This window comes from Rhinoderma darwinii, chromosome 2 (genome assembly GCF_050947455.1).
Source record: "Rhinoderma darwinii isolate aRhiDar2 chromosome 2, aRhiDar2.hap1, whole genome shotgun sequence".
Taxonomy (NCBI): Eukaryota; Metazoa; Chordata; class Amphibia; order Anura; family Rhinodermatidae; genus Rhinoderma; species Rhinoderma darwinii.
Genome location: NC_134688.1, coordinates 472538266 through 472564923, shown reverse-complemented (window position 1 = coordinate 472564923; position 26658 = coordinate 472538266). Strand labels below are relative to the sequence as shown.

General features: G+C 42.5%; 1 long non-coding RNA gene across 1 annotated transcript in view; it reads right to left on the bottom strand.

Moving 5' to 3' along the window:
• LOC142741659 (uncharacterized) overlaps positions 1-25119 on the bottom strand; it is a 43268-nt gene extending 18149 nt beyond the window's left edge. The window contains exons 1-2 of the long non-coding RNA XR_012881223.1: positions 25022-25119; positions 14648-14792 (exon numbers count right to left, since the gene is read on the bottom strand). This is a non-coding gene — a long non-coding RNA (uncharacterized LOC142741659). The remainder of the gene's footprint in view (positions 1-14647; positions 14793-25021) is intronic.
• Positions 25120-26658: the final 1539 nt, after the last annotated feature.

Below are 26658 nucleotides of genomic sequence, written 5' to 3'. Positions count from 1 at the left end.
CAAAAACGGCCGCGTAAAAAGACGGCAGCGAAAAAAAAGTGCATGTCACTCCTTGGGATGTCCTTGGAGACGTTTTTCATTGACTCTATAGAAAAACAGCTCCAAAAACGGGCGTTAAAAATGCAGTGAAAAACGCGAGTTGCTAAAAAAACTTCTGAAAATCAGGAGCTGTTTTCCCTTGAAAACAGCTCCATTGTTTCAGACGTTTTTTGATAAGCGTGTGAACAGGGCCTCACATGTGCATGTTCCTTTAAATGTTACAATGTATCATATCCGACATTCTTTTTTCCTTTTTGTTTTGGATGTGATGTAATTCCCGTTATGCTCCACAGACGAGGAACGAGGCCAAATGCATTCACCGTGTGTTTATTTTTCTGGTGTTAGAAAATCGGGACAATAGTTTTCATGGCTCTTTATAAGATTCTCATGTTTTCTGGAGAAACAAAACGTCTCGAGGGGCCGGAACGAAGGTTCAGTGTGACACATAATAACGTGCTAATCGCGTACATGGCTGCCAAGCGCTCACACTTGGGGGATCGGGACCGTCTCTGATGGAGGGACACTGACGCGTTTTGCGCTCACCTAATGTGAACATTTAGATACAGAGGAGGAAACAAACAAAAATTCCACTATAAGGGAATGTTCACACAGAGATTTTTGCAGTCAGAAAAATCAGCTCAGGTTCGTATAAAGTGGTTTTGCACCACAGGTATTTTTTGACGCGTTATTTGACGGGTTTTTTTTACGCGATTTTTGTCGCGTTTTTTGAAGAGTTTTTGGACGCGTTTTTTATCTATTTCTTCAACAGGCAAAGGGAAAAACCGCAAGCGTTTTTTGACAAATGTCAAAAAAGGCGTCGGCCGTTCGTGGCTTTTTTCTCCCATTGATTTCATTGCGGTTTTTGAGGTGGAAAACGCCTCAAGATAGGGCAGGTCACTTCTTTTTCCTGCGAGTGTTTTTTTCTGCTGGCGGGAAAAAAAAGCCTCCACCTCCTGTTTTCCGAAAAAGTGTGTAAAAAAACCTAAATGTGAACAGGGCCTAAAGATTCTATGTATCAGGTCGTTTTAGTTCTTTTCCTTGAAAAGCTGGGTGGTCACGAGTAAAGCCATCATTACAGATCACTGAGAGGTTGTCACCTGAATTTCCCTGAGCAGTAAAAGATGGGGGAACTCGTGGAGACCGACACCAATCGGCCAAGATGGTGAAAGAGGGAGGTGGGCACACACCTGCTGATTAATGCATGAAGAAGGCATGAAAGCTGCCACTTCTGTGGGCACAAGGGTTGGAATTGATATAGGAAAACGATGTCTGGTATTGCTATAGGTTCATAGTGATTGGTACTGCTATGGGGGCACTGTGACTTGCACTGCTATGTTGGCACCATTATAAGACCTTGTATATGACGCTATAAATAAAAAAGGAAACCTGGATGGATATGATGGTCTTCTTTGCCGTTTTAAATGTATGTTTCTACGCTATAGGGGGGAACTATTTCTGGCACTGCTATGGGGGAACCATGACTGGCACTGCTATGGGGGAACCATGACTGGAACTATGAGGGCATCCTGACTGCAACTGGTATAGGGCACCATGACTAGCACTACTATGGTGGCACTCTGGTTGTAAATGATATGGTGGTACTGTGACTGACAATGCTAGGAGGGCATTGTGATTGAAACTGCTATGGGGGTACCGTGATTGGACCTCTTCTTTTACCCAAAAGACAGAAGGGCACACTGGATGGTCTTTTTCTTCCCTTAATCTCCTGTGTTGTTTTGCTATGGAGGGGGACTATGACTGGCACTGCTAAGAGGACACTATGACTGAAACTGATATGGGGGCACTGTGACTAGAACTGAAAAGACCCTCCATGACTGGAACTTATCTGGAGGGCAATGAAAAGGGGTATGTGAATATTTTGCTGTAGCACATACGACACGCAGCAGTGATTGTCCGAGTGTGAACAAACAGACGAAATACTGAGCTGGTACCCGTGATCCACGCAGGAGGGAAGCTCCGAGAAAGGAAACCAAACATGTATCTGTACAACCATGAAGACATGCAGAATAAGAACAGAGGCCTAAAGCATGACAGACAGAAGAGAAGGTACCGGGGGCCGGGGGCGATATTCAGTGTACACAGTGCAGGACATAATCAGGGGCGTAGCTAGGGGTGGGCAGGCAGGGCATGTGCCTCAGGGGCGTAGCTAGGGGTGGGCAGGCAGGGCATGTGCCTCAGGGGCGTAGCTAGGGGTGGGCAGGCGATTCATGTGCCCCAGGCGCAACTAGGAGGAAGAAGGGGGACCGCTGGTGCAATCCGCAAAAACGTGTTTTGTTTTTTCTATAATTCTCTTTGACCATTGCACTGCGCATGCGACATAAAGACATGCGCAGGGCAAAGGGAAGAGTACGCGGTTGCGGGCATAGTTTCAACCTCGAAATATGCAGACCACGGCCAAGTCAGTACGTTTGAGGGAAGTCGGTGTTGGGAGTGGACCATTCGAGTCATCTGTCCTGAGTCACCTGACCTAAATCACCTGACCTGAGTCACCTGACCTCACCTCAGTGACGCGAGGTCAGATGACTGGACTGGTTCATTCCCAAGCCGGTACCGACCTAACTCAGACCGTCGCCACGTGACCTGCTACTAAATGTGAGTCAAGTTAGGCAGAGAGGAGAGCAGTAGCGGTAAGCTTCCAGTCTGCGGCCTATGTGACACCATCTACAAGGGGGGGGCTGTGTGGCACCATCTACAAGGGGGACTGTGTGGCACCATCTATAAGGGGGGGGGCTGTGTAACACCATCTACAAGGGGGTCTGTGTGTGGCACCATCTACAAGAAGGGGAGCTGTGTGTGGCACCATATATAAGGGGGGGTTGTGTGGCACCATCTATAAGGGGGGGCTGTGTAACACCATCTACAAGGGGGGGCTGTGTAACACCATCTACAAGGGGGGGGCTGTGTAACACCATCTACAAGGGGGGGCTGTGTGGCACCATCTACAAGGGGGGGGGCTGTGTGGCACCATCTACAAGGGGGGCTGTGTGGCACTATCTACAAGGGTGGGCTGTGTGGCACCATCTACAAGGGGGGCTGTGTGGCACCATCTACAAGGGGGGGCTGTGTGGCACCATCTACAAGGGGGGGCTGTGTGGCACTATATACAAGGGGGGCTGTGTGGCACAATCTACAAGGGGGGGCTGTGTGGCACTATCTACAAGGGGGGCTGTGTGGCACCATCTACAAGGGGGGACTGTGTGGCACTATCTACAAGGGTGGGCTGTGTGGCACCATCTACAAGGGGGGGCTGTGTGGCACCATCTACAAGGGGGGGCTGTGTGGCACTATCTACAAGGGGGGCTGTGTGGCACCATCTACAAGGGGGGCTGTGTGTGGCAGTATCTACAGGGGGCTGAATGCCACTATCTACAGGGGGCTGTGTGTTGCGCTAATTGCGGAATTTAGAATCTCCATTGAAGTCAATGGAGAACTTCCGCAATGAGTCCGCAACCAGTCCGCCACACGTCCGCAACAACCATTGTATGATGCGGACACCAAATTCCGCACCGCAGCCTATGCTCCGCAGCGGAATTTTCCGCCTCGTCTAAACGAACACTACTAAAAAGAAGTGGAAGGCAATGGCGAAACGGGTCCGCTGCGGATTAACGCTGCGGAGTGTCCGCAGCGGAATTCCAGAGCAATTCCGCCACGTGGGGCTTTGCCCTTATAGTAGTTATATTCTTGTATATAAGGGCAGTATTATAGTAGTTATATTCTTGTAAATAGGAGCAGTATTATAGTAGTTATATTCTTTTATATAGGGGCAGTATTATAGTAGTTATATTATTTTATATAGGGGGCAGTATTATAGTAGTTATATTCTTGTATATAGGGGGCAGTATTATAATAGTTATATTCTTGTACATAGGAGGCAGTCTTATAGTAGTTATAGTCATGTATATAGGAGCAGTATTATAGTAGTTATATTCATGTATATAGGAGCAGTATTATAGTAGTTATATTCATGTATATAGGGGGCAGTATTATAGTAGTTATATTCTTGTATATAGGAGCAGTATTATAGTAGTTATACTCTTGTATATAGGGGCAGTATTATAGTCGTTATATTCTTGTATATAGGAGCAGTATTATAGTAGTTATATTCTTGTATATACAGGCAGTATTATAGTAGTTATATTCTTGTATATAGGAGGCAGTATTATAGTAGTTATATTCTTGTATATAGGAGCAGTATTATAGTAGTTGTATTCTTGTATATAGGAGGCAGTATTAGGCTATGTTCACACGGAGTATTTTGGGGGAGGAATATCTGCCTCAAAATTCCGTTTGGAACTTTGAGGCAGATATTCCTCTCCCTGCACGCCGATTTTCGCGGCAATTATCGCGCCGTTTTTCGCCCGCGGCCATTGAGCGCCGCGGGCATAAAACAGCGAGAAATACGCTTTCTCCTGCCTCCCATTGAAGTCAATGGGAGGTCGGAGGCGGAAGCGCCCGAAGATAGGGCATGTCGCTTCTTTTTCCCGCGAGGCAGTTTTACTGCTCGCGGGAAAAAGACGCCGACGCCTCCCATTGAAATCAATGGGAGGCGTTCTCGGGCCGTTTCCGCCGAGTTTTGCGACGCGGTTTCCGCGTCAAAAAACTCGGCAAAATACCCCGTGTGAACATAGCCTTATAGTAGTTATATTCTTGTATATAGGGGGAAGTATTATAGTAGTTATATTCTTGTATATAGGAGGAAGTATTATAGTAGTTATATTCTTGTATATAGGGGCAGTATTATAGTAGTTATATTCTTGTATATAGGGGGAAGTATTACAGTAGTTATATTCTTGTATATAGGGGAGTATTATAGTAGTTATATTCTTGTATATAGGAGGCAGTATTATAGTAGTTATATTCTTGTATATAGGAGCAGTATTATAGTAGTTATATTCTTGTATATAGGAGGCAGTATTATAGTAGTTATATTCTTGTATATAGGAGCAGTATTATAGTAGTTATATTCTTGTATATAGGAGCAGTATTATAGTAGTTATATTCTTGTATATAGGAGCAGTATTATAGTAGTTATATTCTTGTATATAGCGGGTAGTATTATAGTAGTTATATTCTTGTATATAGGGGCAGTATTATAGTAGTTATATTCTTGTATATAGGAGCAGTATTATAGTAGTTATATTCTTATATATAGGGGGCAGTATTATAGTAGTTATATTCTTGTATATAGGAGCAGTATTATAGTAGTTATATTCTTGTATATAGGAGCAGTATTATAGTAGTTATATTCTTGTATATAGGAGGCAGTATTATAGTAGTTATATTCTTGTATATAGGAGCAGTATTATAGTAGTTATATTCTTGTATATAGGAGGCAGTATTATAGTAGTTATATTCTTGTATATAGGAGCAGTATTATAGTAGTTGTATTCTTGTATATAGGAGGCAGTATTATAGTAGTTATATTCTTGTATATAGGGGGAAGTATTATAGTAGTTATATTCTTGTATATAGGAGGAAGTATTATAGTAGTTATATTCTTGTATATAGGGGCAGTATTATAGTAGTTATATTCTTGTATATAGGGGGAAGTATTACAGTAGTTATATTCTTGTATATAGGGGAGTATTATAGTAGTTATATTCTTGTATATAGGAGGCAGTATTATAGTAGTTATATTCTTGTATATAGGAGCAGTATTATAGTAGTTATATTCTTGTATATAGGAGCAGTATTATAGTAGTTATATTCTTGTATATAGGAGGCAGTATTATAGTAGTTATATTCTTGTATATAGGAGCAGTATTATAGTAGTTATATTCTTGTATATAGGAGCAGTATTATAGTAGTTATATTCTTGTATATAGGAGCAGTATTATAGTAGTTATATTCTTGTATATAGCGGGTAGTATTATAGTAGTTATATTCTTGTATATAGGGGCAGTATTATAGTAGTTATATTCTTGTATATAGGAGCAGTATTATAGTAGTTATATTCTTATATATAGGGGGCAGTATTATAGTAGTTATATTCTTGTATATAGGAGCAGTATTATAGTAGTTATATTCTTGTATATAGGAGCAGTATTATAGTAGTTATATTCTTGTATATAGGGGGCAGTATTATAGTAGGTATATTCTTGTATATAGGAGCAGTATTATAGTAGTTATATTCTTGTATATAGGAGGCAGTATTATAGTAGTTATATTCTTGTATATAGGAGCAGTATTATAGTAGTTATATTCTTGTATATAGGAGCAGTATTATAGTAGTTATATTCTTGTATATAGGAGCAGTATTATAGTAGTTATATTCTTGTATATAGCGAGTAGTATTATAGTAGTTATATTCTTGTATATAGGGGCAGTATTATAGTAGTTATATTCCTGTATATAGGAGCAGTATTATAGTAGTTATATTCTTATATATAGGGGGCAGTATTATAGTAGTTATATTCTTGTATATTGGGGCAGTATTATAGTAGTTATATTCTTGTATATAGGGAGCAATATTATAGTAGTTATATTCTTGTATATAGGGGGAAGTATTATAGTAGTTATATTCTTGTATATAGGGGCAGTATTATAGTGGTTATATTCTTGTATATAGGAGCAGTAATATTGTAGTTATATTCTTGTATATGGGGGCAGTATTATAGTAGTTATATTCTTGTATATAGGGGGAAGTATTATAGTAGTTATATTATTGTATATAGGGGGAAGTATTATAGTAGTTATATTCTTGTACATATCTATACATATGTACAAACATGTAGTATGTATGGTGTATGTTTGATGTTTGAAGTATGTATGATGTATGTAGTATATATGTACTATTTATGTGAAATGTGTGATGTTTGTATTATATATGTAGTATTTATGTGCTATGTATGATGTATGTAGTATATATACACTATTTATGTGGTATGTAGTATATATGTAGTATGTATGTGTTATGTTGTATATTTGTACTATTTATGTGGTATGTGTGATGTATGTAGTATATATGTAGTATTTATGTGCTATGTATGATGTATGTAGTATATATACACTATTTATGTGGTATGTAGTATATATGTAATATTTATGTGGTGTGTAGTATATTTGTAGTATTTATGTGGTATATATGATGTATGTAGTATTTATGTAGTATTTCTGTGGTATGTAGTATACGTGTAGTATTTATGTGATATGTGTGATGTATGTAGTATATATGTGGTATTTATGTGCTATGTATGATGAATGTAGTATATATGTAGTATTTATGTGGTATGTATTATATATGTAGTATTTTTATGTGGTATGTATGATGTATGTCGTATATATGTAGTATTTATGTGCTATGTATGTAGTATATATGAAGTATTTATGTGGTATGTAGTATATTTGTAGTATTTATGTCGTATGTATGTAGTATATATGTAGTATGTATGTGCTAGGTATGATGTATGTAGTATATATGTAGTATGTATGTGGTATGTAGTATATATGTAGTTTTTATGTGATATGTATGATGTATGCAGTATTTATGTGGTATGTATGATGTATGTAGTATTTATGTGCTATGTATGTAGTATATATGTAGTGTTTATGTGGTATGTAGTATATTTGTAGTGTTTATGTGGTATGTAGTATATTTGTAGTATTTATGTGGTATGTGTGATTTATGTAGTATATTTGTAGTATTAATTTGGTATGTAGTATATATATATATATATATATATGTAGTATTTATGTGGTTTGTATGATGTATGTAGTATGTATGTGCTATGTATAATGTATGTAGTATATATGTAGTATGTAGTATGTGTATATATATATATATATATAGTATTTATGTGGTATGTAGTATATTTGTAGTATTTATGTGCTATGTATGTAGTATATATAGTATTTATGTGGTATGTAGTATATTTGTAGATTTGTAGTAGTTATGTGCTATGTATGATGAATGTAGTATATATGTAGTATTTATGTGGGATGTATGTAGTATTTATGTGCTATGTATGATGTATGTAGTATTTTTGTGGTATGTAGTATATATGTAGTATTTATGTGCTATGTATGATGTATGTAGTATTTATGTGGTATGTAGTATTTGTGTGCTAGGTATGATGTATGTAGTATTTATGTGGTATGTAGTATATATGTAGTATTTATGTGGTATGTATGATGTATGTTGTATTTATGTGCTATGTATGATGTATGTCGTATATATGTAGTATTTATGTGCTATGTATGTAGTATATATGTAGTATTTATGTGATGTGTCATGTATGTAGTATATATGTGCTATGTATGTAGTATATATGTAGTATTTATGTGCTGTGTAGTATGTATGTAGTATTTATGTGGTATGAATGATGTATGTCGTATATATGTAGTATTTTGTGTAGTATTTATGTGGTATGTAGTATATATGTAGTATTTATGTGGTATGTATGATATATGTAGTATTTATTTGGTATTTATGATGTATGTAGTATATATAGTACTTATGTGGCATGTATGATGTCTATAGTATTTATGTGGTATGTATGATGTATGTACTATATGTATAGTATTTATGTGGTATGTATGATGTCTGTAGTATTTATGTGGTATGTATGATATATGTAGTATTTATTTGGTATTTATGATGTATGTAATATATATGTAGTATTTATGTGGTATGTAGTATATATAGTACTTATGTGGCATGTATGATGTCTGTAGTATTTATGTGGTATGTGTGATGTATGTAGTATATATGTAGTATTTGTTTGGTATGTATGATGTATGTAGTATATATAGTATTTATGTGGTATGTATGATGTATGTAGTATTTATGTGGTTTGTATGATATATGTATGGTGTAGGTAGGTCTCTGACTGCTGTGTGTGTGTGTGTGTGTGTGTGTGTGTGTGTGTGTGTGTGTGTGTGTGTGTGTATGTGTGTGTATGTGTGTGTGAATAGATTGGTTATATTTCCTTTATATTGAGGTTTGTGGGGTTGTTAAGCAGTAATGGGTAGATCATTTACGAGTGAGTCTTGGACTGTGTAACCAGAGACAGATATATAAGGTGGCGCGCCAAGCTGGCAAAGACCTCAGGGCATGATGGAAAAGGGAGAAACCAGGAATGTTCTGAATGTGGAGAGTAAACACTGGTGGGAATAGATCTACCCCGTTCTGTCACAGATATACTCCAGTCTATGACACCTATACAGCCCAATGCAGATGACACAACACAGGCCGTATGTCACTGATGGATGTTACGTGCAGTATCGGCCAATCTATTAACAGAGGAGAAAGAGAGAACGGAGAAATAGCCGGAATATTTTACACATTCTCATTTCCATTGTGAAGACGTTAAACATTGGAGACATTTCTTTGTGTGATTTATCTTGTACCGATCCCAGGCCACTGCAGGGTAAATGTAGTATTACATGGCGGGCATTAGGATGAATGGCTGTGCATATATGTCATGGACGTCTCGAGTCCACCAGAGAAGCTCTCCATCCTCACTAATACAGGGAGCCCTGAGTGGGGACCCCTCTATGACATCAATTTCACCTTAAATTATCTCCTAATGCGGGGGTCTGTGAGGGGTTTCTCTAATCATCCCAGTTGGAGATTTCCATGACTCTCGGAGAAGCCAGAGAGGAGCTTTCTTGCACTATGTGATGGGGATACCAAATGACCAAAAAAATTTGTACCATGGAGGCAGCCCCTCCGGCTGCTATAGAGCCCCTGGAGAGAGGGGGCCCTGCCCAGGTTGGCTGCAATCCTTAATTTAATGGGAGAGTAGAACTTGTGCAGGGATCCCGTCTCCGCAAACCTCCTGTCCCAAGTAATTAGTGGTGGGGAGGTGTTAACCAGCAAAATAGGGGCTCTAACTTTATTTTATTCCATACCACATTTGTAGGGGAGAAAACGTGTCCTAAAAGCTTCATGGATGAAGAAAGTTAAGCAGAGTTTGGTGGGAGTTGTAGTACTCTAGCAACAAAGTCAAGCTGTCCATATTAGAACCATGCACGATATATATATATATATATATATATATATATATGGCTCATCCTCTACAGGGGATTATAGATGCAGAGTTATGTAGGAAAGTCTATTTAAGAAATATTTAAGAAAAATCTACACATAAAAGAGATGGGGGGAGAGGGGGTCTCAGCGTGAGATGTGGCTTCAAATACCATAGCTATATATATGAATCTTCAAACAGCTGCAAGCAAATATAAGGGATAAAGAAAATTTAACTCATTGTATATACATTATATATATATAGATCGGAGGCCGGTAGAGCAGCATCGTTGTAGTAGGATCAACAATGAGACGACCAAGGTTCAGTCAAGAGGACCCAGTTGCCTACGGGCACCCAATGGAAACAATGGACAATAGGGGAAATGGGCATAGAGATTTAGTTTCCCCCCAGTAAACTGATCCCAGCAGTGAGACCCACATCGATCAGCTTTTGGCAAGGCTCTGAAATGGGGTTGTCCAAAACAGATGTTCCCTGTGTGTTGAACTATTGCCACCAAATTGGGTGATTGTAGGCAATACAACATAGAGCAGTATTGGCACCCTCCGCATTCTTCTCACATAGTGAGCAACACCATGAGGATTCGATAAATACCCAGCTACCGGACTCTTCCCAAAAAAGGTCAATGGGAAAGATTCACATCTAGACCTTCTAAGTCGCCCAAGAGGCTGCGATTGGGTTGACTGACTGTCCGTAAGGTGCCAAATATGAGTGTCCGGCTATGTTGCCCCATGCAGTACTCCAAGTTTTGGGTGCTTCGAATGGGCACCAAGGGCATCTTAAGTTGGAAAGACCTGCACTAGCAAAGCAATGCTGCTGGAATATTTGTCTTCTAGACCAGAGTTTCTCAACTCTAGTCTTCACGTGCCCCCCAACAGGTCGTGATTTGAGGGTATCCCATAGAGAAACCACCTGTAGCAATTCCTGATGATCTGGCCATAATTATATCCCCTGTGTGATCCGGAAAACATTACCTGTTGAGGGTGATTGAGAACCGTAATAAATTCTAGACCCAACATAGATTTTGGTCTTTGCACCCCTGTGACTACAGGGTCTGATTGTGATGTCTCCTGCTACCAAGAAACATTACTACAACCCATAGATGTCCATCAAAGGTGGTCCTCCAGAGCCAAAACTGCTCTTGGAAGAGTAGGGTGACAGATGTGCGCCCCCCAACTCCATATAACCTAGAAGCAGACCATAAGGATTTATCTACAGAGGACAACCTCTATAAAGAACCTACTGATGATCTCACGCCTGTACTGTCTATAACCACATGGCCAACCCTGGATGACATCATCATTACCACTTATGTCATAGTCTTAAGGCAACAATTCCCATACATCCCATTTATCTAGTCATATATCAGAGCACTACCTGAAAGGGTTAAAATATTAATTAGAAGGACAGATATCTGGACCTGACCTGTCCTAATGATAGGAGAGTTGGCTCCCTAGTATAAACTTGATTTGGCGCCAAGGGAGGGGTTACACTACCTGTAATAAACCTCCAACAACCCATTGAACCTTCCGCCAATTTCATAACAACTCCTTTAACCCCTCGCCTGCCAGCCCTCTCTCTATAGGTGGCAGATCCTGTAGCGGTATCCAGCGGATTGTGACTGAATGCTGCAGTGTCCTCTACTGTAAGCCAATAAATGTGGGATTTCAATATTTTAGGATGTGATATTCCTTTAATCTGACACCAGTGATCCAGAAATTCTAATACTATAATAGTCGCATGCCAGATTAGCAGGAAATTGTTGGATACTCTGGCACTGAGGTCTTCAGTGGCGGGATTTAGCTAAGGATATATTCACACGGTGCGGACATATCGTGCTTTATTGAATTTTACGGCAGTTTTTTCAATTATTGTGTTAATAAACCGCAATTTGACAGCACTGTGTAAATAGACCCTAATGTGAGGGTAGAAACACATGTATGTTGTGTGTGTATAATAGTGTATGAATGTATATTGTATGTGTATAATAGTGTATGAATGTACGTATCTTGTATGTGTATAATAGTGTATGAATGTATATTGTATGTGTATAATAGTGTATGAATGTATCTTGTATGTGTTTAATAGTGTATGAATGTATCTTGTATGTGTATAATAGTGTATGAATGTATCTTGTATGTGTATAATAGTGTATGAATGTATCTTGTATGTGTATAATAGTGTATGAATGTATCTTGTATGTGTATAATAGGGTATGAATGTACGTATCTTGTATGTGTATAATAGTGTATGAATGTATATTGTATGTGTATAATAGTGTATGAATGTACGTATCTTGTATGTGTATAATAGTGTATGAATGTATATTTTATGTGTATAATAGTGTATGAATGTATCTTGTATGGGTATAATAGTGTATGAATGTATATTGTATGTGTATAATAGTGTATGAATGTACGTATCTTGTATGTGTATAATAGTGTATGAATGTATATTGTATGTGTATAATAGTGTATGAATGTATCTTGTATGTGTATAATAGTGTATGAATGTACGTATCTTGTATGTGTATAATAGTGTATGAATGCATGTGCATATGAATGTTTGTTGTATGTGTATGAATGCATGTGTATATACATGAATGTATGCTGTATGTATATAATAGTTATGATAGTGTATGAATGCATGTGTATATGAATGTATATTGTATGTATATAATAGTGTATGAATGTGTGTGTGTGTGTGTGTGTGTGTGTGTGTGTGTGTGTGTATATATGAATGTATCTTGTATGTATATAATAGTTATGATAGTGTATGAATGCATGTGTATATAAATGTATGTTGTATGTGTATGATAGTGTATGAATGTGTGTGTGTATATATGAATGTATCTTGTATGTATATAATAGTTATGATAGTGTATGAATGCATGTGTATATGAGTGTATGCTGTATGTATATAATAGTTATGATAGTGTATGAATACATGTGTATATGAATGTATGTGTATGATAGTGTATGAATACATGTGTATATGAATGTATGTGTATGATAGTGTATGAATACATGTGTATATGAATGTATATTGTATGTATATAATAGTGTATGAATACATGTGTATATGAATGTATATTGTATGTATATGGTAGTGTATGATAGTGTATGGTAGTGTATGAATGCATGTGTATATGAATGTATGTTGTATGTGTATGATAGTGTATGAATGTGTGTGTGTATATATGAATGTATCTTGTATGTATATAATAGTTATGATAGTGTATGAATGCATGTGTATATGAATGCATGTGTATATAAATGTATGCTGTATGTGTATGATAATGTATGAATACATGTGTATATGAATGTATATTGTATGTATATAATAGTGTATGAATACATGTGTATTTGAATGTATGTGTATGATAGTGTATGAATACATGTGTATATGAATGTATGTGTATGATAGTGTATGAATGTATGTGTATGATAGTGTATGATAGTGTATGAATGTATGTGTATGATAGTGTATGAATGTATGTGTATGATAGTGTATGATAGTGTATGAATGTATGATAGTGTATGAATACATGTGTATATGAATGTATGTGTATGATAGTGTATGAATGTATGTGTATGATAGTGTATGATAGTGTATGAATGTATGTGTATGATAGTGTATGAATGTATGTGTATATGAATGTATGTGTATGATAGTGTATGAATGTATGTGTATGATAGTGTATGAATGTATGTGTATGATAGTGTATGAATACATGTGTATATGAATGTATGTGTATGATAGTGTATGAATGCATCTGTATATGAATGTATGTGTATGATAGTGTATGAATGTATGTGTATGATAGTGTATGAATGTATGTGTATGATAGTGTATGAATACATGTGTATATGAATGTATGTGTATGATAGTGTATGATAGTGTATGAATGTATGTGTATGATAGTGTATGAAGTATGTGTATGATAGTGTATGATAGTGTATGAATGAATGTGTATGATAGTGTATGAATGTATGTGTATGATAGTGTATGAATACATGTGTATATGAATGTATGTGTATGATAGTGTATGAATGTATGTGTATGATAGTGTATGATAGTGTATGAATGTATGTGTATGATAGTGTATGAATACATGTGTATATGAATGTATGTGTATGATAGTGTATGAATGTATGTGTATGATAGTGTATGATAGTGTATGAATGTATGTGTATGATAGTGTATGAATACATGTGTATATGAATGTATGTGTATGATAGTGTATGAATACATGTGTATATGAATGTATGTGTATGATAGTGTATGAATACATGTGTATATGAATGTATGTGTATGATAGTGTATGAATGCATGTGTATATGAATGTATATTGTATATATATGAATGCACAGATGGATATAACCCCAGCACCGTGGAATTCTACTGTACATTGAAATACAAGAAATGAAAAGTCTCGCTCAAGATCTACAAATAAATGAACGGTTCAGCAAAATCCTGGGCCCACGATGGTGTAAGATCCCATTTCGCAGACCGGTCTCCAGACATAAAGACATCAGTGGAATTCTTCTTAAAACAAATATTCAGGAGGGGCATTGGAGGAAGGGGAGACAGAGGCTTACTGTGAACTTGGTGTACAGCTGGTACGTGAGCAGAGGGTTGGGGAGTTCTCTGAAGTAAAGTTTGCACAGTGACCCCACACAGTGAATGTCCTGGAGGTAAACTTCTCTCGTCAGGTCCGGACATTGATCAGAGACAAACTCCTGCCTGCGAAAACACAAAGACAGACATAACAGGGATGAGGGCAACGCCATGACCGCTCCAGATGTACTACAGCCCGGACGGGGCAAAACATCCAGGGGCATTACATGATGGGGGATGTAGTGCTCCGAGACACAATAGGCCTAGATACACCAGCTCAGCAGACCGTATCATGAATGATAGATTTAGATACACTGGCTTAGCAGACAGTATCACACATGATAGGATTAGATACAGCGGCTCAGCAGACAGTATCACACATGATAGGATTAGATACAGTGGCTCAGCAGACAGTATCACGCATGATAGACTTAGATACACAGCTCAGCAGACAGTCTCACACATGATAGGATTAGATACAGCGGCTCAGCAGACAGTATCACACATGATAGGATTAGATACAGCGGCTCAGCAGACAGTATCACACATGATAGGATTAGATACAGTGGCTCAGCAGACAGTATCACGCATGATAGACTTAGATACACAGCTCAGCAGACAGTATCACACATGATAGGATTAGATACAGCGGCTCAGCAGACAGTATCACACATGATAGGATTAGATACAGTGGCTCAGCAGACAGTATCACACATGATAGGATTAGATACACCGCTCAGCAGACAGTATCACACATGATAGGATTAGATACAGTGGCTCAGCAGACAGTATCACACATGATAGGATTAGATACACCGCTCAGCAGACAGTATCACACATGATAGGATTAGATACACTGGCTCAGCAGACAGTATCACACATGATAGGATTAGATACAGCGGCTCAGCAGACAGTATCACACATGATAGGATTAGATACAGTGGCTCAGCAGACAGTATCACGCATGATAGACTTAGATACACAGCTCAGCAGACAGTATCACACATGATAGGATTAGATACAGCGGCTCAGCAGACAGTATCACACATGATAGGATTAGATACAGCGGCTCAGCAGACAGTATCACACATGATAGGATTAGATACACCAGCTCAGCAGACAGTATCACACATGATAGGATTAGATACAGTGGCTCAGCAGACAGTATCACGCATGATAGACTTAGATACACAGCTCAGCAGACAGTATCACACATGATAGGATTAGATACAGCGGCTCAGCAGACAGTATCACACATGATAGGATTAGATACAGCGTCTCAGCAGACAGTATTACACATGATAGGATTAGATACAGTGGCTCAGCAGACAGTATCACACATGATAGGATTAGATACACCGCTCAGCAGACAGTATCACACATGATAGGATTAGATACAGTGGCTCAGCAGACAGTATCATACATGATAAGATTAGATACACTGGCTCAGCAGACCGCATCACGCATGATAGACTTAGATACACTGGCTCAGCAGATAGTATCACGCATGATAAACTTAGATACACCGCTCAGCAGACAGTATCACACATGATAGGATTAGATACAGTGGCTCAGCAGACAGTATCACACATGATAGGATTAGATACAGTGGCTCAGCAGACAGTATCACGCATGATAGACTTAGATACACTGGCTCAGCAGACAGTATCACACATGATAGGATTAGATACACTGGCTCAGCAGACAGTATCACACATGATAGGATTAGATACAATGGCTCAGTAGACCGTATCACACATGATAGGATTAGATACAGCGGCTCAGCAGACAGTATCACACATGATAGGATTAGATACAGCGGCTCAGCAGACAGTATCACACATGATAGGATTAGATATACTGGCTCAGCAGACAGTATCACACATGATAGGATTAGATACAGCGGCTCAGCAGACAGTATCACACATGATAGGATTAGATATACTGGCTCAGCAGACAGTATCATACATGATAGGATTAGATACAGCGGCTCAGCAGACAGTATCATACATGATAAGATTAGATACACTGGCTCAGCAGACCGCATCACGCATGATAGACTTAGATACACTGGCTCAGCAGATAGTATCACGCATGATAAACTTAGATACAACGGCTCAGCAGACAGTATCACACATGATAGGATTAGATACAGTGGCTCAGCAGACAGTATCACACATAATAGGATTAGATACAGCAGCTCAGCAGACAGTCTCACACATAGACTTAGATACAACAGCTCAACAGACCGTATCACACATGAGAAGTTTAGATACACCAGCTTAGTAGATAATATTACACATGATAGGATTAGATACAGAAGCTCAGAAAACAGTGTCACAAATGATCGGCTATTATACACCAGCTCAACACACAGTATCACACATAATAGGCTTAGATACACCTGCTTAACAGACAGTATCACACATGATGAGCTTCGATACATTGGCTCAATCGACAGTATCATACATCATAGGCTTAGATACAGGGATACACTCAAGAATGTTTTATAGGGAGATTCAGGAGCATTACATGATGGGGGTTGTAGTGCATTCACACTATACTTTTAAACTTTCAACAATAAACCTGTTCAAATTAATCTGAACTATCCCGGGGGCAATCATTTATTGTGATGTCTTTTTCTAGGACATTTCACCCAGATAATTACCAGATATTAATAACTATTAATTATAAGACTTTCTCAGCCACGTTACTGGGCCGGGAGATATCGGGTCACCAGAAATTCCTATGTGATCCGACCCAAATATCATAATCCACACTGAGCCCACACTGTCCAATAATAGACGCAGAATACTCATCTAGATAATCCCAGTAATGTATTTATGTTTTTGACCTGGATAATATTACAGACTCCAATAATAATAGCGGCTAATAAATAAAATAAAACACGTAACGTGATTAGCATTGGCTCTACAGTCGGCGGATAGAAAATCCAGCGTTTTTATAATATATCTTTTTGCTATTTTCACTTATTTTTTCTGTTTGTTTTACTGTGTGAAATACAAAAAAAAAACAACCTAACCCTTTGTTACCTAGAAACCATCAACAAGCTGCTGTTGACAGACCTGTAACCTGATAACAAGGACAAATAAGCTGCTGTTGACAGATCTGTAATCTGATCACCAAGATAGACATTCTGCTGTTGACAGATTTTTAACTTGAGTACCAGAACAGACAAGCTGCTGTTGACAGATCTGTAACCTAAACAACCTAACCTTTTTCTACCTAGAAACCATCAACAAGCTGCTGTTGACAGACCTGTAACCTGATAACCAGGACAGATAAGCCGCTGTTGACAGATCTGTAATCTAATCACAGGACAGACATGCTGCTGTTGACAGATTTTTAACTTGAGTACCAGAAAGGACAATCTGCTGTTGACAGATCTGTAACCTAAACAACCTAACCTTTTGCTACCTAGAAACCATCAACAAGCTGCTGTTGACAGATCTGTAACCTCATAACCAGAACCGACAAGCTGCTTTTGACAGATCTGTAACTTGATCACCAGGATAGACAACTTTATCACGAGGACAGACCAGCGGATATTGACAGATCCATTATTAATATTTGTCTATGTTTAGACCTTTTTGTTCCCTGTATTAACACCTTAATACCATTTGCAGCTTGATTTAGGGGCACATTAATACCCAGTGAATGTATTAGGTTTTCAGAGTTGACTAAATTCAATGTTATGGAGCTGAGCTCTTCTGGGTATTTACACACTCCAGAATTAAAGCCACAAAGACAGCAGCTTACTAGTGGTTTCCAAGAGCCGCCAGATTCATTTATACACTAAAAACAGCAAAAAAAATAAAGTAAGGAATAAGGTATAAGGAGTAAGGAATAAGGTATAAGAAGTAAGGAATAAGGTATAAGAAGTAAGGAATAAGGTATAAGGAGTAAGGAATAAGGTATAAGAAGTAAGGAATAAGGTATAAGAAGTAAGGAATATGGTATAAGGAGTAAGGAATAAGGTATAAGAAGTAAGGAATAAGGTATAAGAAGTAAGGAATATGGTATAAGGAGTAAGGAATATGGTATAAGGAGTAAGGAATAAGGTATAAGGATACGTTAGAGCTGTTTGAATTTTAACTTTACTAACTATTGAGCCAATGCAATTCCAAGGTGGAGTCACAACATTTCACTGAATATCACCAATTCAGCCAAATAACCAGATAATCCATCAAAAACCGTTCCATGCCGGACTAAAGGGGCAGCAGATCCTAAAGCAGTGTATGTTGGAGGAATACATCAGATCTGCTGTTGACAGATCTGACGTGAGCCTCTGGTGTTTGCTACTGAATAGATGGTATAGGTCGCCCATAGGCTTCCGTGTTAAAAAAAACTTACCACGCATTTTCTATTGTATGCCTTGGTATAGAATTACATAGTTGACTGCGCCATTCCATAAATTAAAAATAAGGTATTTCGGCATCTGTTGTGTGAATAGAGACCTATGGATATGATCAGTGTATGCGACTGGAGATTTTCAGGGACATATGCAGAATGTGCACAGAAAACGCATTGTGAATACACCTCAGTCTTATTCAGCAGGTCCTGAAGAGGAGCAGAAGGGACCAAAGGTAACCCCAGTGTGGGCTTCGGAAACCCTCAACCAGGGCCAGCATCAGCACCCGGCGAACACAGGCAAGTGCTGGTGCCCACTACCCGTGGGGGCTCACTCGGCCGCCAGGGGGCTGCCGCTGCCGTGATGGCTCCTCCGGGATGGAATCTCCTGCCAGAGCGTTGACAACACTCTTGCCGGGGTTTCTGCTTCTAGTGGAAGCCCCTGTCTAGGAACCAGTGGCGTAACTACCGGAGTAGCAGCTGCTACGGGGCCTGCGGCATTAGGGGGCCTGTGCCACCATCACGGGCCGCCCTATGCCCGGTGGCGCCGCTATCAGTCGCTATGGCAGCTACAGCGGTAGCGACGCCACATTCAATAGTATCTGCGTCCTTAGGACGCAGATACTATTGAACGCTATGGCAGAGAAGGGAGGTAGCTCCCTACTCTGCCATTTACTAGGCTACAAGCCACATTCGTGATGATGTCACTGGATCACACCGGCCTACGCAAGGATCCCGTCGGCATTGATTTGCTCCGTTTGTCGCGGTAACAGGGCCTAGGTGAGTATGACTTCTTTTGTTTTATTTGTTTGGGGGTCGCTATATGGCGCTATCTACAGGAGGGGGTCACTATATGGCGCTATCTACAGGGGGGCTGTATGATGCTATCTACAGTAGGGGGGCTGCATAGCGCTATCTATAGTAGGGGGGCTGTATGGCGCTAACTACAGGAGGGGGCTGTATGGTGCTATCTACAGGAGGGGGCTGTATGGTGCTATCTACAGGAGGGGGCTGTATGGTGCTATCTACAGGAGGGGGCTGTATGGTGCTATCTACAGGAGGGGGGCTGTATGGCGCTAACTACAGGAGGGGGCTGTATGGTGCTATCTACAGGCGGGGGGCTGTATGGCGCTATCTACAGGAGGGGGCTGTATGGCGCTATCTACAGGAGGGGGCTGTATGGCGCTATCTACAGGGGGGCAGTATGGCGTTATCTACAGAGGGGGCTGTATGGCGTTATCTACAGGAGGGGGCTGTATGGCGCTATCTACAGGGGGGCTGTATGGCATTCTCTACAGGGGGCTGTATGGCGCTATGTACAGGAGGGGGGCTGTATGGTGCTATCTACAGGAGGGGGCTGTATGGCGCTATCTACAGGAGGGGGCTGTATGGCGCTATCTACAGGGGGGCAGTATGGCGTTATCTACAGAGGGGGCTGTATGGCGTTATCTACAGGAGGGGGCTGTATGGCGCTATCTACAGGGGGGCTGTATGGCATTCTCTACAGGGGGCTGTATGGCGCTATGTACAGGAGGGGGGCTGTATGGTGCTATCTACGGGGGCGGCTGTATGGTGCTATCTACAGGAGGGGGCTGTATGGCGCTATCTACAGAGGGGCTGTATGGTGCTATCTACGGGGGCCGGCTGTCTGGCGCTATCTACAGGGGGGCTGTATGGCACCATCTACAAGGTGGAGGTGGGGGGCACTATCTACAGAGGTCACTAAGTTTATGGGAGTACAAACTGGGGGCAAATATATGGGGGCACAAAGTGACTTTTTTTCCACTTTACTGCCGTCGTGGGTTCCCCCGCAAAAATGCCCACTAAGTCTGTATCGCCCAATGGCCCGTATAAACCTGGAGCCGGCCCAGCCCCACTATGGGCTTCAGGATGTAGGTGTCGCTGTGCCGATCTAGGTGTACATGGCTGTTTTATTGCATTTTTTAACCCCTTACTGACAACAAATACATTAATTTACAGCAATAATTAATGGACTTTATTCTACAGTGAAGTAGAACGTGTCTCGTGCCGCTGTGGAGCGGGTACGCGGCCGTCTAACAGCAGCTTTTAACTCGGTTTAATGGCCAGGATTAGAGGAAACCTTAGAGGGATTAAAAACAAGAACTTATGTGTAGGGTGTCCCTACGACCATAATAACCTGAGCAATTCACTTAACAGGTTATTTAGTGTGAACCGTGAACGGTATAAAACACAGGGGGGAAAAATGGACGAATTAATATTTTTTTATATTTGCTGTTATACATCGTTCATCCATAACATAAAACCACTGATGATCTGGATACAATGGCGTCTGATGGGGGGTGGGAGATATACGGCAGCGAGTGACCAGTCAGTCACGCAGGGACTGTGACAAGGACCAAATTGTGATGTGTAGACGACTGGGTCGGCTGGTCTTGTGGGGGGTTCCCGGTCTTGTGGGGTGTTCCCGGTATTTAGTAGTTATTACCTACCAAAAGTGCTCCAAGGAAGGAAAACCGGTGACATGGTCATTGGTGACCGAGGCTCAGTGATGTGTGTGGGGAGTGAAGACTTTCCTGTCTTATCCGATCCAGTAGAAGAGATACTGTAGTGCAAAAAGTTTACTGATGAAGTTACTGCAATTCTATGATAGAAATGCGTCAGGACATGCAGAGCATCGCATCTCGCTGTATATGGGGCTGTGTAGTCAGAGACCAGTCAGAGCGCCCCCTGCTGATACATGTCCACTGCCGAAAGTGCCTACAATAGTCACGTGAGCATTAGAATGGTAGCAATGGAAGAAGGCGACTGGTCTGATGAATCACGTTTTACTTCCATGTGGACGGTCGGATGCTAGAACCTGGGGAGGAGATGGCACCAGGATGCATTATGGGAAGAAGACGAGCCGGCGGGGAAAGTCCCATGATCTGGATAATGTTCTGCTGGGAAACCTTGTCCTGGCATTCATGTGGATGTGACACGTATCACCGACCTAAACATTGCTGCAGACAAGTACCCCCGTCATGGCAGCGGTATCCACTAATAGCAGCGCCCCCTGTCAGCAGGATAACGGCCCCCGCTGCACCGCAGGACAATGCCCCCGCCACACTGCAGGACAATGCCCCCGCCACATTGCAGGACAACGCCCCCGACACACTGCAGGATAATGCCCCCGCCACACTGCAGGATAACGCCCCCACCACACTGCAGGACAATGCCCCCGCCACACTGCAGGATAACGCCCCCGCCACACTGCAGGATAACGCCCCCGCCACACTGCAGGATAACGCCCCCGCCACACTGCAGGATAACGCCCCCGCCACACTGCAGGATAACGCCCCCCGCCACACTGCAGGATAACCACCCCCCCGCCACACTGCAGGATAACGCCCCCGCCACACTGCAGGATAAAGCCCCCGCCACACTGCAGGATAACGCCCCCGCCACACTGCAGGATAACGCCCCCGCCACACTGCAGGATAACGCCCCCGCCACACTGCAGGATAACGCTCCCGCCACACTGCAGGATAACGCCCCCGCCACACTGCAGGATAACGCCCCCGCCACACTGCAGGATAACGCCCCCGCCACACTGCAGGATAACGCCCCCCGCCACGCTGCAGGATAACGCCCCCGCCACACTGCAGGATAACCACCCCCCCGCCACACTGCAGGATAACGCCCCCCCCCGCCACACTGCAGGATAACAACCCCCCGCCACACTGCAGGATAACGCCCCCGCCACACTGCAGGATAACGCCCCCGACACACTGCAGGACAACGCCCCCGCCACACTGCAGGATAACGCCCCCCCCGCCACACTGCAGGATAACGCGCCCCCGCCACACTGCAGGATAACGCCCCCGCCACACTGCAGGATAACGCCCCCACCACACTGCAGGATAACGCCCCCCCGCCACACTGCAGGATAACGCCCCCGCCACACTGCAGGACAATGCCCCCGCCACATTGCAGGACAACGCCCCCGACACATTGCAGGATAACGCCCCCGCCACACTGCAGGATAACGCCCCCGACACACTGCAGGACAACGCCCCCGCCACACTGCAGGATAACGCCCCCCCGCCACACTGCAGGATAACGCGCCCCCGCCACACTGCAGGATAACGCCCCCGCCACACTGCAGGATAACGCCCCCACCACACTGCAGGATAACGCCCCCCCGCCACACTGCAGGATAACGCCCCCGCCACACTGCAGGACAATGCCCCCGCCACACTGCAGGATAACGCCCCCGCCACACTGCAGGATAACGCACCCGCCAAACTGCAGGACAATGCCCCCGCCACATTGCAGGACAACGCCCCCGACACACTGCAGGATAACGCCCCCGCCACACTGCAGGATAACGCCCCCACCACACTGCAGGATAACGCCCCCGACACACTACAGGATAACGCCCCCGCCACACTGCAGGATAACGCCCCCGCCACACTGCAGGATAACGCCCCCACCACACTGCAGGATAACGCCCCCCGCCACACTGCAGGATAACGCCCCCGCCACACTGCAGGATAACGCCCCCGCCACACTGCAGGATAACGCCCCCGACACACTGCAGGATAACGCCCCCGCCACACTGCAGGATAACGCCCCCCGCCACACTGCAGGATAACGCCCCCCCGCCACACCGCAGGATAACCACCCCCCCGCCACACTGCAGGATAACGCCCCCCCCCCCCCGCCACACTGCAGGATAACAACCCCCCGCCACACTGCAGGATAACGCCCCCGCCACACTGCAGGATAACGCCCCCGCCACACTGCAGGATAACGCCCCCGACACACTGCAGGATAACGCCCCCGCCACACTGCAGGATAACGCCCCCCCGCCACACTGCAGGATAATGCCCCCGCCACACTGCAGGATAACGCCCCCGCCACACTGCAGGATAACGCCCCCCCGCCACACTGCAGGATAATGCCCCCGCCACACTGCAGGATAACGCCCCCGCCACACTGCAGGATAACGCCCCCCGCCACACTGCAGGACAACGCCCCCGCCACACTGCAGGATAATGCCCCCCGCCACACTGCAGGATAACGCCCCCCCCCCCCCCCGCGGCCACACCGCAGACAGGGTCATGTTCCTCATCATTCCTGGATAAAGACTTCAAGGTGTTGTATCCAAATTCCCCAGATTCCAATCTAATCGATCATTTGTGGGATGTGCAGGAAAAACGCGTCCGATCCCTGGAGGCCGCACCTCACACCTTACAGGACAAAGGATCAGCGGCTAATGAGTAATACCAGAGACCACAGGAACCTTCAGAGGGGGTTGTAATGTTATGTCTGAACGGTGTATATTGCACGGGATTGTATACAGCCACATAAATGAAAAATTATGGCGGCAGTAATGCGGAGAGGCAATAACGAAAAAATATACAGCGTCATTAAAGAGGTTGTCCCACAAAACAGATGTATCCCCTATCCACAGTATAGGGGATACATGTGTGATCGCTGGGGGTCCGACCGCTGTGACACCAGCGATAAGGAGAACGGGGAACTGAGAGTCCCCCGAAGTGCTCCGTAGAAATGAATGGAGTGCCGGTCACACATGCGCACAAGCGCGACCGTCGCTCTATTAACTTCTATGGAGCTGCCGGACACAGACCCCAGAAGTCCCAGGCTTCTCATGGAGCACTTTGTGTGACTTTCAGTCCCCCATCTCCTTATCGCTGGGGGTCCCAGCAGTCAGACCACCAGCGAACACACATGTATCCCATTTCCTGTGGATATGGGATACATGTGTTTTGTGGGCCAATCCCTTTAAGGCCCAAACAGGCACGGTCAAAGTTTTATTTCTGAGTTGCAATACCACCTTTCACCACTTCGCAAATGATCAGTTATTCCATAGACATCAATGCAACAGCGCCACCTTCCAAATACCATACAGGTAGACCTGCCCATTATTCCCATCCTTCCTATGTCAGTAAAAAGGTTGGATGTCAGTAAATAAGAATGAAGACAGTTGTTGAAATTACCTTAGTTTCTGTATATTAGATGTAATGCCGGATAGGCGGTAGATACCATCCACTACCCCGTGCTTCTCGATGAATTCTGCGCAGTTCTTTAACACAAGAGGAACTAAATGAGAAAGAGAGAAAAGAAGACGTCACGCAATGATAAGATTGTCGCTCATATTCACAAATTACCATCTAAAATTAAAATACGTTTTAACACGCAATCTAAATTGCGCTCACTCTATATATGGATGTACAAATGCAGCAGAGCTGAGTTTGTCAGTTGGCACCATTCATGGCGACGTTATAATGTATTATCTCTGGTGTTACATGAAAATGCAGGTACGTTGTCTTAACTTAGTGAGTTATTGATGTGCACAAATTAAGCAGCTTTATGACAAAATCAGCTCTGCTACATCTGTTTCAAGAATGTTTCAATACATTCCACCAGTTATTAAAGACCAAAAATATATCGTAAAGACACGCAACACATTTTTATGAATTGTTGTTAGATATTTTAAAAATAAGTCTCAGAGGACACTATTGAGATATTCTTGCTGTCAATGAATAGAAACAGAAATAATATGTTTCACAGCTGCATTTTTGTTACAATTGTATCCAGTCTACAAATCCTCTATGAGCTAAATGCTTCCGTTGCACAAAACTCTCTCCTGTTTTGATAGTTCGTTACAATGTGTCAGTGCCTGGAGTCCAGGGTTGTCTAAACTGGATAAAGTTGCAGCAAATCCACATCTGTGGGGTCTGTACGGGACTCTGGATATAATGAAGATGTGTGCTGTTCACTGAAAGCAAGCAGAGATCTTGAAAATGGTGAGGAATTGATTCATAATGTGTATTAGAAAGTTTTAAAAGTTTCCTTATACAATGATCTACATAAAACTGGAAAAGCCCTTTAAGCCCCTGTAATATCTAGATAATGGACGTTACTGGGGGGTTGCACTGAGAAGAGCGCAGGAATATAATATACAGTAGAGCGTTATAAGTCCTGACATCATTGGCCACAAGGTAGAGAGTCATTGGTTGTAGTGAACGCCCCAGGCGCTGGTCCATTCGTCACGGGTGACATTGTATTTGCTCTACATGTCGGCAGATACTTATGTTATCAGCTTTCATTACCACTTATCTAAAACACCTGAGACATGCCAAGTCCTGGGTACTCCTCCATCCTCGCTCTGTAATCACTGCCCCCCTCCAGCTCCCTCGTCTTCTCAGTTTCCATTAACGCTTGAAGCGCTCGGGTCCTGGGTTCGAATCTGACCAGGGGTAACATCTGGAATCTGTTTGGTTGGGTTTCTCCGGTTTCTTCCTACAATCCAGACCCCCCGCTGCTACAACAGCTCCACGACTCTTCTGGAATGGATTCTAGATGTTGGACCATGGCCCTAAGGGCTCATTCAGACGTCACACGGACTCATGTGTTTCAATAGGGCCGTTCACACGACAGTTGTTTCAATAAAGCGTGTGAAGGGTCCGTGAAAAAAATAGGACATGTCTATGGGGTATCCGTGATAACGCGTCCCGCAAGGGTGCACCTCGGACGTGAAAAACTGCAGTTTTTCACGTCCGAGGTTAGCTACACTCATATGAATGTAGCCGAATACATCTTCTGGCCAAAAATATGTGGATACATAGACACC